The sequence below is a fragment of the Sus scrofa genome, chromosome 3 (assembly GCF_000003025.6).
Source record: "Sus scrofa isolate TJ Tabasco breed Duroc chromosome 3, Sscrofa11.1, whole genome shotgun sequence".
Classification (NCBI taxonomy): Eukaryota; Metazoa; Chordata; class Mammalia; order Artiodactyla; family Suidae; genus Sus; species Sus scrofa.
The window spans coordinates 58,755,678-58,773,265 of NC_010445.4; the positions used below are offsets into that span (position 1 = coordinate 58,755,678).

The 17,588-nt window shown below is 48.5% G+C and overlaps 1 pseudogene; it reads left to right on the plus strand.

The window, feature by feature from the left end:
- LOC110259988 lies at nucleotides 1–1,289 on the plus strand (annotated as a pseudogene).

The window sequence follows — 17,588 nt, forward strand, 5'->3', positions numbered from 1 at the left end:
ATCACAGACATGGCTCAGATCCCACATTGCTGTGGCTCTGGCGTAGGCAGCAGCTGCATTTCCAATTTGACCCCTAGCCTGGGAACCTCCATATGCTGCAGGCACAGCCCTAGAAAATAAGTATTCACAAAAGTATGTGCAGCTATATGTGTTTACCTATATACCAAGTCGTTTTTAGTGAGGGTAGGGGGCAGTTTTGCCCCCCTGGACGTTTGGCAGTGTCATCTCTGGGTATTAAACAGGAGAGGGGGGTGTTCAAGTCATTTAGCGGGGAGAGACCAGAGATGCTGCTGCATATCCGATAATATAGGGGCAGCCCCTGCAATAAAGAATTACCTCCCCTTTCTCCTGGCTGGCAGCACAGGGGCCCCATGATGCCTGGAGTTACTGTAAAAGGCGTGAACCAGTGGGAGTCTGGAGCTCTGCCAGCCTTCCTCAAGAGGTCCAGGAAGCTGAACGGCCCTGAATGGGTGGACCCTGTCAAGCTGGCCAAGCATACAAAGCCGACGCCCTGTGATGAGAACTGGGTCTTCTGCAGCACAGCAGCTGGACCTCCGGGGCCGCGCTGGGGACCCCTCCATCACTAGGATCTTTGGGGGATGTCAGAGAAGCAGTGTCCTGCTTGACCACTCAGCACAGGCTCCAAGAATGCCACCGGGTCCTCCAGGTCCTGGAAGGGCTGAGAATGGTGGAAAAGGACCAAGATGGGGGCTACAAATGGGCACATCTGGAACAGAGAGATCTGGACAGAATCACTTGGCAGGTGGGAGCTGCCAACAAGAAGCATTACAACAAGTGATGCTGAGTTAATAAATTGCCTCATTTGTAAAAATAAATAAATAAATAAATAAATAAATAATCAAAACATCCAGCCCTAAACATCAGTGGTGTGGAATTTGAAAAACCCTGCCACATACACATAAGGGGAGGGGTGTCAACTATTTCTTTTAAGAAACAGAATCACTTGCATTTTAGCCCCTCTGAGAGGTAAGCAATGGCATCTCAATTTAATTTGCAATTCCCTATTAATAATTCTGAGCATGTGTTCTCTTGTGACACAGTGGGTTAAGATTCCGAGTTTCACTGCAGCATCTTGGATCACTGCTGTGTCTCGGGTTTGATCCCTGGCTCAAGGACCTCCACATGCTGTGGGAGTGGCCAAAAAAAAATCTGAGCATCTTTTCATAAATGTTTTGGCTAGTCTGACTTACATTTATGAGAACTGTCTATTTGTATCCTTTGCTCTTTTTTCTATCGGTTGGTTTCTATTGACCTTTACTGTCAGTTTTTTTCCTTTTTTTTTTTTTTTTTTTCCTTTTTGAAGCCACACCCAAGGAATTTGGAAGTCCCCAGGCCAGTGGTTGAATTAAAGCTGCAGCTGCCGGCCTATGCCACAGCCACAGCCATGCCAGATCCAAGCCCCATCTATGACCTACACCACAGCTTGCAGCAGTGCCAGATCCTTTAACCCACTGAGCAAGGCCAGGGATTGAACCTGCATCCTCATGGATACTGGATGTGTCCTTAACCCACTAAGCCACAACAGGAACTCCTACTGTCCATTTTAAAGAACTCATTTCTTACAGATATGGATAAGCCTTTGTCATCTGCATTCAATACTGCCCCCTCCCCCCATTTAAATGAGTGAGATAATCCAGGTCAAGAATTCAGTGCAGCATCCACACTGTGGTTAAGGAGGCTAGTAACTGTCCATGCAGGGCCATGCCCACCACTCAACTCTAGTTAGGGCAGCTGGTTATCTTTTGAGATACAGAGATAGACTGAAAAGGCAAATCCTCCTTGTAAAGACCAACCAGAGGACCGCAACTTTACGCCGTCTCCAGAGTGCTGGCGGGACCATGGCAATGGCGGAAAGTTACCAGAGTCAGAAGCAGAGCCCCCAGAGCCCTGGGCTCCTGCACGGCTGCTCTTACCATGTTCCAGAAGCAGATGCCCATCCTCCCCTGGAGCTCACCTTGTGTGGCAAGGGGCACGGTCCCCCTCCTTCTTTCCCGGCAATTCCACGGAGACAATCCACACATGGAGGTACGAGGATCTTCAGAAAGGCTGCTGGCTCGAGTCCGGGCCCCCAGTTTCTACCCAGACCCCGAGGAAGGGGTGTTCACATCAGCGGTTGCCTACATTTGCCTACGTGGAGCGCGGCAGGCAGATGCACGGGTACCAAACGCCTCCTCAGGCCAAGGAGCAGCCCTTCTAAGCATGCCCCCTAGGGTTACAGATGAGATAGTTCGGTGCACAAGGTTGGGGAGGCAGGGTGGGGGTGGTGGGGGGTCCTGTGCTTCCACAGCCAGCTGACGAGATGACACTGGAACTAGTACATGACAAGCAGCCCCCCTAAGGAACTAATAACCCCAATCTATGGCCCAAATCAAAGTGGATATTGATTTGGAAGTGTTTGCAAATATGTCATGTGTGTCGCCAGAAAGAATCTCAGAACCTGGGGACAAGCCTTTTGCTGCTGCACGGGAGAGTGTCTCCAAAGATCCCCTCGGCCCTGCAGCACATATCCTAATGACCCCATTTCATCGTTGAAGAAATAGGTCTAGAGAAGGTGAAAGCTTTTTGCACCTAACAAGTGCTCGGTCAGTGGTAGTTTGATCCCTGGCCTGGGAGATTTCACCTGCCATGGGTGTGGCCAAAGACGGTTAGAATGGTAAATTTTATGTTATGTGTATTTAACCACAATAAAAAAACAGAGCTCCTTGAATCCTCTGGATGTTGGAATCAGTTCCAGGGAAAGAGCAGCAAACAGATCATTTTGCAAATACCCTACACAACTGCACAACCTCCCTGACCCACTGTGATAGGGAGAGAAAGTCCTGGACATCATGGGGCCCTGTGACCTACAGCAAGCGGCTCAGCTGATGTTAAACCCACGCTCTCCCCTTTCATGAAATGGACTAATACTATTCCAGGGTTCTTACAAGGGCCAAGTAGGAAGCAATCTGAAAGCTTTTTGCACCTAACGAGTGCTCAGTCAACAGTAGTCAGTGATGGTGTTCCTTTAGCCTGGAATGTTCTCCCTCTTCTCTGCAGAGTAAGCTCCTGTGCATCCTTCAAAGCCCAGACAGCTCAAATCCCACCTCTTCTGTGATGCCTGTGGTCACCTGCGGGATCTTTCACCAATACCAGCTTCTCCTCCCTGCCTGATGTGGGGGCACAGCCGTGCAGTTTCAAGGAGCCAGGTGATACTTGGCCGTGACTTCTTTCCCTCTGCTCTGGTCACCTGGCTCCAGGAGCAAAGCCCCAGCAACTCCATCAACTGGTTCATGAATAAGAAACAGCCCTTTGTCATTGAAGCCTCTGAAATTTGGGGGTTGCTTATTTCCTCAGTGTAACCCAGCTCAGGGCCACTCAAACTGTGGCTTTGCTTCAGCAGCTGGGGCCTCCTCAGGGCACTTGTTTGAGATGCGAATTCTCGGGCCCCACCCTAGATGCACTGAACCAGATTCAGTGTAAAGCTGAGCATGGTTTCTCTCCCCTAAAGGTACTTGGTGGCCATAAATATTTCCTCGGATGCTTCAACCAAAGACTCTGCTAGGGAGGGGCCTGGTGGAGAGGTTTCTCTCCTTCTCTCTGCAGAGAATTCAGATTTGTCAGGGGATGGCAACATGCTCAGGTGAAAACATGCTTGCAAACTCCCTTGCAGCTAAGCGGTTCTTTCCCTGGCCCAGAAGACCTCCCTGAGTGGGGCTTCAGAGAGAGCTTATCGGAGGCAATAGGCCCAGGTGGCAGGTGCCTCTGGCTTTGGCCTTGTCCTTCCCCTTCCTGTCTGTCTGTTACTTGGACATGGTGGTGGATTTTTACCTGGTGGCTCCCAGGACTCACACTCTCCCCAGATTCACACCCCTGGGCCATCACCATCTGCCCTGAACCTGGGCTGGCTGTGCCTAACTCTGACCAGTAATAGGAGTTGCTGCAGCAAAGTAGGGGGACTTCCGCTCTCAGCCTGAGACCTGGGGCGGCCCAGGCTGAGGAGCTGACCTCCCTGCAGATCACATTCCTGTCAAAGGGAGGGCATCTGTCCAACCCATTGTCCAGGCCTGAAACCTGGGACTCACCTCACCTCCTCCTCTTCATCTGCAGCCAACTGGTCACCAGGCCCATCCCCTTGCATGGCCCGGCACCATCACAGGCTTGATCCATTGGCCTGATCCGTGGGGCAGCCACCTTCTTCCTCACCTGCCCCACCCCCCACTTCCTGCTTCCCAGCAAGCCTGCAGGTATGTGGATATCAGACTGATTTTTCTTTTCTTTTTTTTTTCTGTTTTCTTTTTTGCTTTTTAGGGCCGCACCTGAGGCATATGGAGGTTCCAGGCCAGGGGTCAAATCAGAGCTGCAGCTGCCAGCCTACACCACAGCCATAGCAATGCAGGATCCGAGCCCTGTCTGTGACCTACACCACAGCTCACGGCAATGCCGGATCCTTAACCCACTGAGTGAGGCCAGGTATCGAACCCACAACCTCATTGTTCCTAGTCAGATTCGTTTCTGCTGCAACACGACAGGAATTCCCAGACTGATTTTTCTAAAGGCAGATCTAAAGATAATTCCCCAGTGCTTTAGGGTAAAGCCCAAGGCCCTGGCATGGCCTACAGGTCTGTATGTGATACCGTGGCTGCCTCGCTCTTCAACCCCATCTCTATCAACTCCCCTCTCTAAATATCATGGACCCTGGATGTACCAAGCTATGTCTATTGTTTTTATGTTTGTTTGTTTATTTATTTATTTTTGCTTTTTAGGGCCACACTCACAGCTTATGGAGGTTCCCTGGGTAGGGGTTGTATTGGAGCTGCAGCTGTCAGCCTCCACCACAGCCACAGCAAGGGTAGATCCTTAACCCACTGAGAGAGGCCAGGGGTCGAACCCGCATCCTTGTGAATACTAGTTGGGGTTCGTTTCTGCTGAGTCACAGTGGGAACTCCCAAGCTATACCTATTAATACCTGCATATCTTTGCCCCAGCCATGACAAACATCATCCTTTGTGCTAACTCAGTGTCTTAGTCTCATCCTTTGTGCTAACTCAGTGTCTTAGTCTCACTGAGCTGCTCTAAAAGAATACCACAGACTGGGTGCTTTAACCTGCAGAATTTATTCTCACAGTTCTGGAGGCTAGAAGTCCAAGATCAAGGTGCCTGCAGCGTAGGTTTCATTCTGAGGCTGCCTTCCTGGACTTGTAGGCAGATGCCATCTCACTGGGTGCTCACATGATGTGTGAGCAGGGAGAGAGCAGTGAGCTCTCTTATCAGGACACTGATCCAATTAGATCAGAACCCCACCCTTATGATCACATTTAGCCACTTGATTACTTTCACAGAGACTCCATCTCTAAACACAGCCCCCCTGGAGGTTAGGGCTTCAACTAAGAATTTGCGGGGGTGGGAGGGCACAAACATTCCGTCCATAACATTCAGTTAGGAGTTGCTGCCTAGAGAACTGTGTCGAGAAGAATTCTGAGGTCCATCCTAGGCTCTGTGTTAAGGAGAGCTCTGACTGATTAGTCATGCCTGCCTGGGATTTAGAAAAGAGGGATGTGGCGGCTTGTGTGCTATATATTTTCTTTCTCTGTCTTATGGGTTTCCCTTCGATACCCTCTCTCCTGGCCTTAGCACAATGCCTGACACATTTGAGGCTCTCTGTATTTTTTTTTTTTTCCCATGTTAAAATTCCTGGGAGGGGGATCAAACCCATGCCACAGCAATGACAGCACCAGATTCTTAACCCACTGAGCCACCAAGGAACTCCTCTCAACACATTTTCAATAACAGAATCAACAAGAGTGTAGTGGTCTTAAAGCACATTTCACATCCAGACTCTCATTTAAGTTTCACAACAGATGGTGAGGTAGGACCAAAAGATCAAAGCTGGTTGGAAATCTTGAACATGTTCACTCTTCTCTCAGCCTGTGTGCGAGAGGCTGCATTTGTCCTGGATGCCTGGAGTAGGTCTGTCTGGACCACGGGTGGCACTTGCTGCCACCGTCCCTCAGAGGAGCTGAAGCCTTTGTCCTTCCTGCCGCCCCTCCACCTCTGCACCCCCACTCACACAAGCGCTGCCAACACCACCCTCTGGCTGCCAACAGAAGCAAAGACAAAACATTTATTGACAAAACAGACTCAAAGGTTTCAAAACCAAACTTGTGGTTACGAAAGGGGAAATGTTGGGAGGAGGGCTAAATTAGCTCAGTGGAAATTAATCCGACTAGGAGCCATGAGGTTTCAGGTTCGATCCCTGGCCTCACCCTGTGGGCTAAGGATCTGGCGTTGCCGTGAGCTGTGGTGTAAGCTGGTGGCTACAGCTCTGATTAGACCCCTAGCCTGGAAACCTCCATATGCCGCGGGTGCGGCCCTAAAAATACAAAAGACAAAAGACAAAAAAAAAAAAAAAAAAAAAAAAAAAAAAGGTAAGAAGCAAGGACCTACCACATAGCACAGGAAAAGCTACTCAATATTCTATAATGACTTATATGGAAAAAGAATCTGAAAAAGAATGGATACGTGTATATATAACTGATTCACTTTGCTGTACACCTGAAATGAACACAACATTGTAAGTCAACTTATGCCCATAATATTAAAAAGGAAAAAAGAAGAAGGAGTTCTCCTGTGGCACAGTGGGTTAAGGTTCTGGGGTTGTCACTGCAACACCTTGGGTCACTACTGTGGTTCAGGTTCAATCCCTGGTCTGGGAACTTTCACATCCTGTGGGCGTGGCCCCCCCAAAAGAAGCAGCAAATACCTTCTGTGGTTTCCAAGCCTGGCAGAGCAACAGAGGGATTGATTTGCCTTCTGATGGGAGACAGAGGACATGTGTTAATCTTTGCCATGATACAGGAAATGGAGAGCAGGTAAGGGTGTATGGGATGGGAAGAGGGTGCTGTGGTTAAAGGGGAGATGGATTCAAGTCTCCAGTGCACCTGTTAGAACACCGCTCATGTAGTAGTGAGGGTATGTCTGAGTGTGTGGGGGCTGCCTCTCCCCTACCTGTCGCCCCTGTTCCCATGCTCAGCGCTGCTGCCCTGCCAGCCTGGCCTTGCACCGCATGCCTGAGCCTTTTGAGACTTGCTGCCGATGGACACCTTGCCCTGGCCTCTCCTCACCGGGCACTAGCTCTCAGCCAGCACTGTGCTTAGCCCTGTGAGATGTGCTTCTGCCCGGGAGGACCTCATGGCCACGGTCAGTGGCAGGACCATCCCAGGCCGTGTGTTGAGAAGACCAGAGGGCTTGCCCTTGTCCGTGGGGTGGGAAGGCAGGTGAGCAGGTGCAGGGCTGTGTGGGTGTATTTAGTGCAGATGAGCGGGGAGCACAGGGCTGAAGAGAGGAGATGGGGGAGTTCCCTCTGTGGTGCAATGGGATAGGTGGCATCTCTGCAGCACTAAGACACAGGTTCCATCCCCAGCCCGTCCCAGTGGGTTAAAGGATTTGGTGTGGCTGCAGCTGCAGCTTAGGTCACAACGGTGGCTCAGATCTGATCCCTGGCCTGGGAACTCCATATGCCTCAGGGAGGCCAAAAAAGAAAAAAAGAGAAGAGACCAGATCGGGAGGGGTTGGAGCTGTCACTGAGCAGGACCCCGGGAGGCGTTCCCAGAGTGGATCCCCCACTCATGTCATTCACCTGCCTTTTTATCTATAGAAAAGCTTTAGTCAAAGAACCAATTAATCAGAAAATAACAGAGAAAAAAAGAAAACAGTAATAATAATTCAGCCATTCAACAAAGTCAAGGACCTTCAGTTCTTCAAAGACTATAGATCATATTCTGAGCCATGTCTTTGAAGCTGTTTTGCAGGTGCTGAAGCCCCCACCAGGTGGAAGAAGTCAACTGTGTGCTGCCTGCAAGAATGTAGACCCCAGACTGGTTGAAACCAGAAGGTTGATGACACTGACTCTCAATGACCTCACCACCCATCAGTCAGGAAAATGTCCACGAGCTGATCATGCCCCGCTCCTCAAACACTGTAAGACCCTTCACTACCCCCTCCAAGGTGGGCAGGGGGTGGGGGGCACAGTCCTTGAGGCACTAGCCTGCTGTGTACCCTCTTTGCCTGGCAATGAAAGCTACTTTTTCTGTTTCTTCCAACTCTGTCTCCACGTTTCTATTTGGCATCATATACAGAGGCAGCTGAGATTTCAGCAACACGGCTACGCTGGCCGCCGAAGAGAGCACCAGTGTCTGCTCTCTGGACCTTGCAGCCTCAAGAACAAAGCCGGGACTTCCTGCGGCCGGTTCACTCGGGTTCCGTCTCCTCGCTGTGTAGTTACAGTCATGTAGTTACTGCTGGGAACAAAGGAAGCCCGGCCCACCTCCGCTCAGGGCCCGAGGTGGGGGTCCAGCCTCCAGAAAGTTTCCCAAACCTGGATAAAGCCTGTGATCATTTCCCAGGCCCCTCACAGGCCTTCCCAGGAGACCCCCCCCACACACACCCTCCCCCGCCTCCCACCCTGGAGGGGGCACATGCCTTTCCACTTCCTCAGCATCTTTCTGGAGCTGCCCCTGGTCCAGCCAAGAAAGCCAAGGAGCCCTGGGGGTGGAGTCACGGGGAGGAGGGCAGGCACCTCTGCTCTGGGGGAGTGGCTTCCCCACTGAGTGCCCTGTGCCTCAGAAGCGCATTGAGAAGTGGCCAGGTCTTTGCCCAAAGCCCGCCCATGGACAAGCCCGAGTCCCGTGGGAAGAATCCTAGCTGGTTCATTTTTTACCAGATTCCTTAACTCCCCAACAAAGTTGTTGAATGTTTATTGCATTGTAAAACCCAACCCATTTCACATCCGTTTTCTGTCCATTATGTGTCTTGAACTGTGACCTCCCAGAAGGGGCCCAGGACAATGCACCCCACCTCCCCCCAAGACAGCAGCCTTCGGGTCCCTACCTCTCTTATTAACAGAGCCCCAATTTCAACTGGACTGCCATACACCCAGCCTCTAATTAGTCTAAGTCAATGGTAACCCCACACCCTTTGCTCTTGACCCTGGCCAATGACAATTAAGTGGTTCTGGGAAAATATGCTTTTTATGTATAGGGAGAAGGGCCAGCCTCGTCCTTCCCTTTCTGCTGTGCAGGGTCCTGTGGGGGTGGGGTGCTGAGGCAGCTGTCCTGCTGCCCCTGGGAAGAGCAGGGAACTGCAGAGGGCCACCTCCAGTTGACCACGTGGTGGAGTTGTTGCTATGACTGAGCAGGACCCTATGGGGCCTTCCAGAAACAAACCCCTCCCCCATATCCTCTGCTGTAGCTCCTCCCTGAAGTACCTAGATGATAGCATTTACAAAGCTGTTTTAGAGATGCTAAAACCCTCACCAAATGGAAGGAAGTAACCATTTGATGACCATGAGCAAGTAGCCCCCAGACTTACTGGCCCTGAAGGATTGATGATGTTAACCCCTGTGACATCACCCTGTTACTTCACCATTAACCAATCAGAGAATGTGCACAAGCTGATCTCATACCCTGGGATGCCCCTCCCTCACCTGGCCCTGAAAAGTGCTTTGTTAGGAGTTCCCGTCCTGAAGCTGCAAAATGAATCAGATTAGGAACCATGAGATTGCGCCGTGTTCGGTCCCTGGCCTTGCTCAGTGGGTTAAGGATCCGGCATTGCTGTGAGCTGTGGTGTAGATCAGCAGCTGTAGCTCTTATTCTGCCCCTAGCCTGGGAACCTCCATATGCTGTGGGTGCAGCCCTAAAAAGACAAAAGACAAAAACAAATAAATAAAGTTCATCTGTTGTCATCTGTCTTCGATTTTACAAAGAGGACCCCAGGTTTGCAAATCTGCACAGTCCTTATATGTAGGTTGAGTGAGTGAGATGAGATCAGGGAGGTGGAGGGAAGTTAACTGTCTCCTGGACCAGTAGATAAGGTCAGACGCCTAGTCAAAGAGAATTTACAACTGTACAAGAGCACAGTCAGTTTTCTACAACAGACATCCTGGCAAATGTTGCTGGAACAGATAGAGTCTGGTCTCAAGGTTTTGTAAGTCAATAATTCTTAGAACTATTCCAGCAAACATTCACTATCTCAGGAAAACTTTGTCCTTCTTTATTGAGGTGAATAGACAAAGTGCATTTTATGATGAAACTACCAAAAAAAGTGTAGTTTCAACTTACTTTGTATGGTAATAGGTATGTGAATGTTTGCTTTTTCTTTATCTAACAAGATATAATGGCTAGCTCAGGGCCTATCTTCCTAAGGTATCAGTGTTACTGATTTCCATTCTGCCCAAGTTCTTCTTTAACTTCAAACTTGCGGCCTTGAACTTGGATTAAACTTTTCTAACCAGGGCTGAATTAAAGACTGTGGCTCACAGTTTCCTGTTTCCACAAACAGCTGAACCAACCTAGGATCTCCTATCTCCAGGCTTTTGTTATGTGATAGAATTAAAATTTTTATCTTTTAAGCCAAGTCACTTGGGTTTTCTATCACTTGCAGTCAAATGCCTTCCTGACTACCTCAGAGAATTTCCAGGAAGGATTTCGAGGACTTGTTTCCTGTAGATAAGTTTTCCCTTCTTGGGTACCCCTGTCACAGCTACTCACACCCAAAGGCTGGAAGATGTTTTTAACCCTTTCTCCATTGCCCTTCACCCTTCCAGTCTGTCAGCTGCCTCCCAAGTATATTTTGAGTCAGTGGATCTCTTTCTATTCTTTGCCACTAGTGGAGTCCCAGCAACTACGTCACCTCTTGCCTCTGCTATTCAGTAGCCTCTCCAATGGTGTCTCACCTCCCATACCCTCCTTAGATCTTTAAAAAACACAGTTCCCTTGTGGCTCAGTGAGTTAAGGATCTGGTGTTGTCACTGTTGTGGCTTGGGTTACAGCAGTGGCATGGGTTTGATCCCTGGCCTAGGAACTTCTGTATGCCATAGGCATAGTAAAAAAAAAAGAAGAAGAATAGAAAAAAAAATGATAGAAAATGAAGTCCTCCTGTGTAGCCCAGGAAATTATATCCAATGTCCTGGGATAAACCATAATGGAAAGGAATATGTTAAAAAAGAGACAGAGAGACAGAGAGACAGAGAGAGAGAGAGAGAGTGTGTGTATGTCACTTTATTGTAAAGTGGAAATTAGCACAACACTGTAAATCAACTATACTTTAATTTAAAATATTAAAATTAAAAAATATAACTAGGAGTTCCCCGGTAGCTCAGTGGGTTAAGGATCTGGCATTGTCACTGCCATGGTACAAGTTTGTTCCATGGCACGGGAACTTCTGTATGCCATCGATGCAGCCAAAAAAAATATATATATATATATAAGTTATAATGCATAATTTATATATATATATATACACACACACACACACACACACACCCACATATATAATTTTTTCAAAGCTAATGTGTGATGTCACTAGGATGGGAACATAGAAATCTCCTAAATTTCCCTCTTCTCATGGACACACCATACATACAGCTATACATGGAGCCATTGCCTGTAATAGAAATCCAGAAACTGTTAAATTGTTTCCAAAGTGTTGTACACTTTCCATTCCCACCAGCAATGAATGAGAGCTTCTTGTTGCTCCACAGCTTCATCAGCATTTGGTATTTTCTTCTTGTTTTAGCCATTCTAATAGGTAAGTAGTGGCGATTTTAAAATTCTTTTTATTTCCAATTTATATTCTAAGTGATCACAATCTAATGGGTAGCTAACTGTTCTGGCATTCTCTCAAGAATACAAAACAAAGGAGTTCCCTTTGTGGCACAGTGGTTAACGAATCCGACTAGGAACCATGAGGTTGTGGGTTCCATCCCTGGCCTTGCTCAGTGGGTTAAGGATCTGGCGTTGCCATGAGCTGTGGTGTAGGTTGCAGACGCGGCTTGGATCCCGCGTTGCTATTGCTGTGGCTCTGGCGTAGGCTGGCGGCTACAGCTCCGATTCGACCCCTAGCCTGGGAATCTCCACATGCCGTGGGAAACGGCCCTAGAAAAGGTAAAAAGACCAAAAAAAAAAAAAAATAAGAATACAAAACAAAACAAAAAAACCTTACAAATCTATGCTTTCTTAAGGCATGCATAATCAATTGCCAAAAAATTAATTGCATGATATTCATTGTTAACAGTGTCGTAAAGGCCATTGCTATATAGAGTCAAGGCAATTGCAACATCCAGAATGAACGATCAAAACTATGAAGACTCAAAGCTCTGTATGTGTGGAACAAAGATGGTTGAAACCAACTGAAGCTTAACCTCAAAGACAGCAGAAGGCTGGGTTGTCTGAGAAGATGTGGGTGTTCTGGCATTCAGAGGCCAGGCTGAGGATCCCCAGCTAAATGTAAGCAGGTTATGCTGTGAAGGCACCTCCTGGGGAAAGCTCTTTCTGGTACTTGCTTAAAATTCTGAGTGAACTAAGCTCAGCTCAGTCTCTAGAAATCCACAAATCTCTGACTTAACCTTTGACCCAAGCATTCAGAGAATAGGAGGGCACAGTTTGGTCTCTGAAGAGGGAGTCAGCTGGCACCACCATAGGATAAAACCAGAGAATGGAGGGGCCTGCAGAGGAAATGACACCAAAGGGTCTGCCCTCATCTCCTCTGGGATGGAGTTAGCTGCACGCGAGGCCCTCTGAGTGACTGTGAGTGATAAACAATTGGACAAGCACAGACACGTTAATTAATTTATGTCTTTGTGGCCGAAACTGTGGCATGCAGGAGGATTGAACCCACCCCATAGCAGGTGGCAAGGCCGGCTCCTTAACCCACTGTGCCACCAGGAATTCCTAGCCACTTTAATGGATGTGGACTCAGCTATCCTTCCCTCGACTCCCACCTTGGACTCGGAGCCGTCCTCTTGGGAATGGTAGCAGTTCAATGTGAGAAGTCACTTCTGGCTGAGGGGACAGGGCAGGCTTTGCAGGGAGGTGGGGTTTGGACTGCACATTGAAGAAAAGATGGAGCAGGTGGAAAGCGAGGATTGGGAGGTGGGTGAGGAATCTGACTGGTCAGGAATGGGAAGTTCCTGGAGTGGGGGGTAGCCCCGAAAGTTGAGGGACCAACTGCAAAGGCTTTGAATGTCAGATTAGAAGCCTTCAGATACCTTACTAGGAAGCTGTGGAACTTGACAGGTGCAGGCTGGCATGAAGCCAAGACAAATTTGACAGTGAACAGACTGGGCAAGAGAGACTGGGGACAGGGAGTCCTAGGCTATGGCCATGGTCAAAACCCAGAGTGAGAAGTGCTAGAACTCTCTAGCACATCTAGTGCTAGAACTAGAAAAAGAACTAGAAAAAGAAAGGAAAAGGCAGAGATTCTGGTGACCAGATCAATGAACTTGAGCGTGAAAAATGAAGAGAAATCAACAATTTAAAAATACCTTCTGTTCACAACCTGCGTCATGCTTGTTTTTAGGCAGCTGTGTCCTAAGAAAGAGAAAGTCCTCAATGAATTGGTAGCAGATTCATATTTCCAATTCTTTTATGTGGGTCACATATTCCTTTTTTTGTTGTTGTCAAGTATAAGGATTATTATACTTTTATTTTTAATTGCAACCATTAGAGGATAAAAAATTCCAATATTTAAAGCATGAATAAATAAAATATTGCATGTTCCAATAACGGAATAATTAGCCCATCCAAATATAGTCATAGAAACATATTTAAAGACTTGGAATTATATACATAATATACCCTTTTTAAATTTTAGAATACTTCACAGTATTGCTTACTATACACACATTGTTAAATAAAGATCTCTAGAATATTTTCATCTTGCATTGTGTGGGTCACATATTTCCAGGAAAAAAGGAGAATTTCTAACAAAAGAAGCAACTCCTCCCAGGGTCCATGTACTATCTTTCCCTGCCAGCAGAATCCTGGCTATCCTCTGGATTCTGGGTATCTTATTTACAATGTTTATCTCAAGGAGCTTCTAATTCTTTATCCACTTCCTGCAGAAGCCCGAATGGGAGGTGGGGTAGGGAGACAAAAGCCCCTTGATCTTGTCTTATCAGAGACCCAGTAGCAGAGAGATACAACAAAGTTACAGTTCTGTTACTGAAGAGGATGTAACAAATGGACCATTTGTAAAGACTTGGGCACAGATGAAAGGAAACCAACAAGGATGGTGCAGCACCTCCTTAGAGAGCCATTGGCATGGTCAGCTTGTAGAGACCAGCAGAGGAAGTGGTTACCGGGTTGCTGGAAACCAGCAGTGGCCTTCAGTGTGGGAACCAGCCATAGGGCTGCCAACCCATCCCCCACTGGCAAGGAGCTAGAAGCATCAACGCCCTGTGGACTCTTTCCTCCTGCCCTCCTGTTTCCTGCTGGTGTCCACAATGGGATGAAGTCAGCCAGATCCCAGAAGGGGCGGAATCTCCGCTGACAGTTCACACAGGTCAGCCCCAAGGTGGAGGAGAAAGGGGAGCGGATCAGGACGGACAAATAGAATATTCAGCTCATTCATATTGCCATACAAGTCAAAGCAACACAGTAGCAACAGGCCATCCTTTACCCAGCGCGAACTGTGGACCTAGCGTAAGAAAATGACATAAAGCCAAGGCTGGTGGGTAAATGGGTCTTTCTCCTTGAAAGCTGGTCTGCAGGGAAAGGAGATGTGCTGAGGTCCCCAGAAGGAGGCACCCAAGTGCACGTGCAGGCAGAGCAAGACAAAGGCCATGGCAAATCTCTTTTCAGGCTCCTGGTTCCAGCTCTCTGAGAGGCCTGGAGGCCTGTTTTCATGCAAGTCCCTTGATTCCTTAAAAAAAATTTCCCTTGTACACATGGCAGCTTGAGGAGATTTCTGTTTCTTATAGGCAGAGATCTTGGGTATACTTTGTTTGAAACAAAAGAAACTTTGGCACACTTAATTTCATTTAATCCACATAACAACGCTTGGGAAGTAGGTAGCCTTATCTCCACTTTATTTTATTTTTTAATTTAAAAATGTTTCCTTTTTGGCCACCTCACAGCATATGGACTTCCTGGGCCAGGGATCAGATCCGAGCCACAGCTTCAACCTACACCACAGCTGTGGGGCAATGCCAGATCCTTAACACACTGTGCCCGGCCAGGGATCGAACCTGCATCCTGATGCTGCAGAGACACTGCTGATTCTGTTGCACCACGGCAGGAATTCACTTATCTCCATTTTATTTTTGTAAGGCTATTTTTGTTTTTTAATTAATTAATTAATTAATTAATTAATTTTCTTTTTTAGGGCTGCACCTGTGGCATATGGAAGTTCCTAGGCTGGGGTAAAATCGGAGCTACGGATGCTGACCTACACCTCAGTCACAGCGACACAAGATCCAAGTGGCATCTGTGACCAAATGACACAGCTTGCAGCAATGCCGGATCCTTAACCCACTGAGCGAGGCCAGGGATTGAACCTGCATGCTCACAGACACTCTATCGGGTTCTTAACGGGAACTCCCCCTTACCTCCATTTTAAAGATGGAGCTGAGGAGTTCCTTAGTGGCCTAGTGGTTAAGGATTTAGCATCGTCACTGCTGTGACATACATAGCTTTGATCCCTCAACGGGGACTTCCATGCAATTATAGGTGCAGCCAAAAAAAAAAAAAAAAAAAAAAAAGATGAGGCTATTCGAGGTCCAAATAAGATTAGGACATCTTCATCAAGGGAACTGGAACTCACACACTCCAGTCGGCCTGACTCCAATATTCCAGAATTTTCTAGGACTCCATGAGCTGGCAAGGCTGGCCAAAAGTAATTTTCAAAACCAGAAGGGAACTCCACCCTTTTTTTGGTCTTTTTGCCTTTTCTTGAGCCGCTCCTGCGGCGTATGGAGGTTCCCAGGCTAGGGGTCTAATCAGACCCCTAGGGGCCGGCCTATGCCAGAGCCACAGCAACATGGGATCCGAGCCAAATCTGCAACCCACACCACAGCTCACGGCAACACCAGATCCTCAACCCACTGAGCAAGGCCAGGGATTGAAACCCACAACCTCATGGTTCCTAGTGGGATTCGTTAAACACGGAGCCACAACGGGAACACCAGGAACTCCACACTTGACCAAGGCACCCTATGAGGACTCTGGCTTCTCTGTCTCAGCTTGCCAGCTAAAGCAGCTAAAGCACGCTGGAGTTCCAGGAGGAGCCACCCAGCGCCTGAATATTTGAAAGGGACCAACCCTGGACTTGTAAAACTGTAGCCGAGTTTTTTTCAAGTACTCCCAGGAAAGCAGTGTATTTGCACACGCTGTAATTCCTCAGCTAAATGCCAAGGACTGGGTTGACTGCACACAGAAGCATCCTCACATCCCCCAATTCCAGCACCCCCAGCCCCAGAGATAGACCATGTCATTAGAGGAGGGCTGCCTGCTCACCTCCAATGTGGGAGCCTGGGATGGGGCGCTCAGCCACACTCACACTCACACCCACACCCACACCCACCCACCCACACCCACATACACACGTGTCATCCCATCCCCAGGCCCACTCCCCATCAGCATCCCCACCTCTGAGCAGGAAGGTGAGGTGAGGTAATGTCTCCACTGACCAGCAGCGGCCAGGAGACGAAAATAATCTCAGAAGCACTGTGTTTAATTTAAAGCAGACCCACCCGGCCTTAGCCAGGCTGCAATTTTACTCAGGACAACCAGTTTGTTTTTCTTGGACATTCCAGGAACTAACCGGCCACCCGTATAAAATCCCAAGGGGAATGTTAGGGGGGCCCCTTGCTGGGGTCCACGTGTTCCCTGAAGCTCAACCATTTGCTGCCTCCTCTCTCAGGCCAGGGACTCTTGCCTCTGGTGGGGTCACTTGAGGCCTCTCCCTTTGTTCCCAGTGGGTCCTTTGTCCCCAAGCACCTGACTCAGTGCCCAGAGTTCTGGGGGTAAAATGTTGTCAAATAGATAATAGTGATAACTGATCTGCTGAGCAAGAGCCCTCTCTGTGCCCTGCTGTTTGCTGGCCTTCAGGTCCTTGCCACATCCCAGCAGCCTGTGCTGAAAGTTTTATTGCTCTCTTTTCACAGATGCTCAAGCCGAGGCTAAGGGAGGTCACCTAACTTCTCCCAGGTCATCCTGCTGGGACAGGATGCTTCCCACCACCCCACCCTCAGCTCTGGGTCCAAAGCCCAGGCTCCTCTGGCTGCCCCTCTGGACTCCCCCCACCCCTCCCCACCCCTCAACTCCACTCTCCAGATCCTCTAACCTGAGGAGCTTCAGGGGCTTTACTTGACGGTGGTGCCTTGTCAGTCATATCATTGTGAAGGGAGCACCCAGGGGACACTTGGGTGACAGCTGGTGACAGGGGCTGCTGTAATCAAAGCCCTTCCTTCTAGTTCTTGGCGCCCCTACTTTGGTTTTTTTGTTTATTTTTTGCTCTTTAGCGCCTCACCCATGACATATGAAATTTCCCAGGCTAAGGGTCAAATTAGAGTTGAAGCTGCTGGTCTACACCACAGCCACAGCAACATAGGATCCTTAACCCACTGAGTGAGGCCAGGGATCAAACCTGCATCCTCAGGGTTCGTTTCTGCTGAGCCATGACTGGAACTCCTAGATTTCCTTCTAATCAACCCCAGAAGGGAAACTGCCTCTGCTGCCTCCCTGCCTTACGTCTCTTCACTCTCAGGGCAGCTCTCCAGCCTCATTACTGGGACTTCCCTGGATTTCACCTGG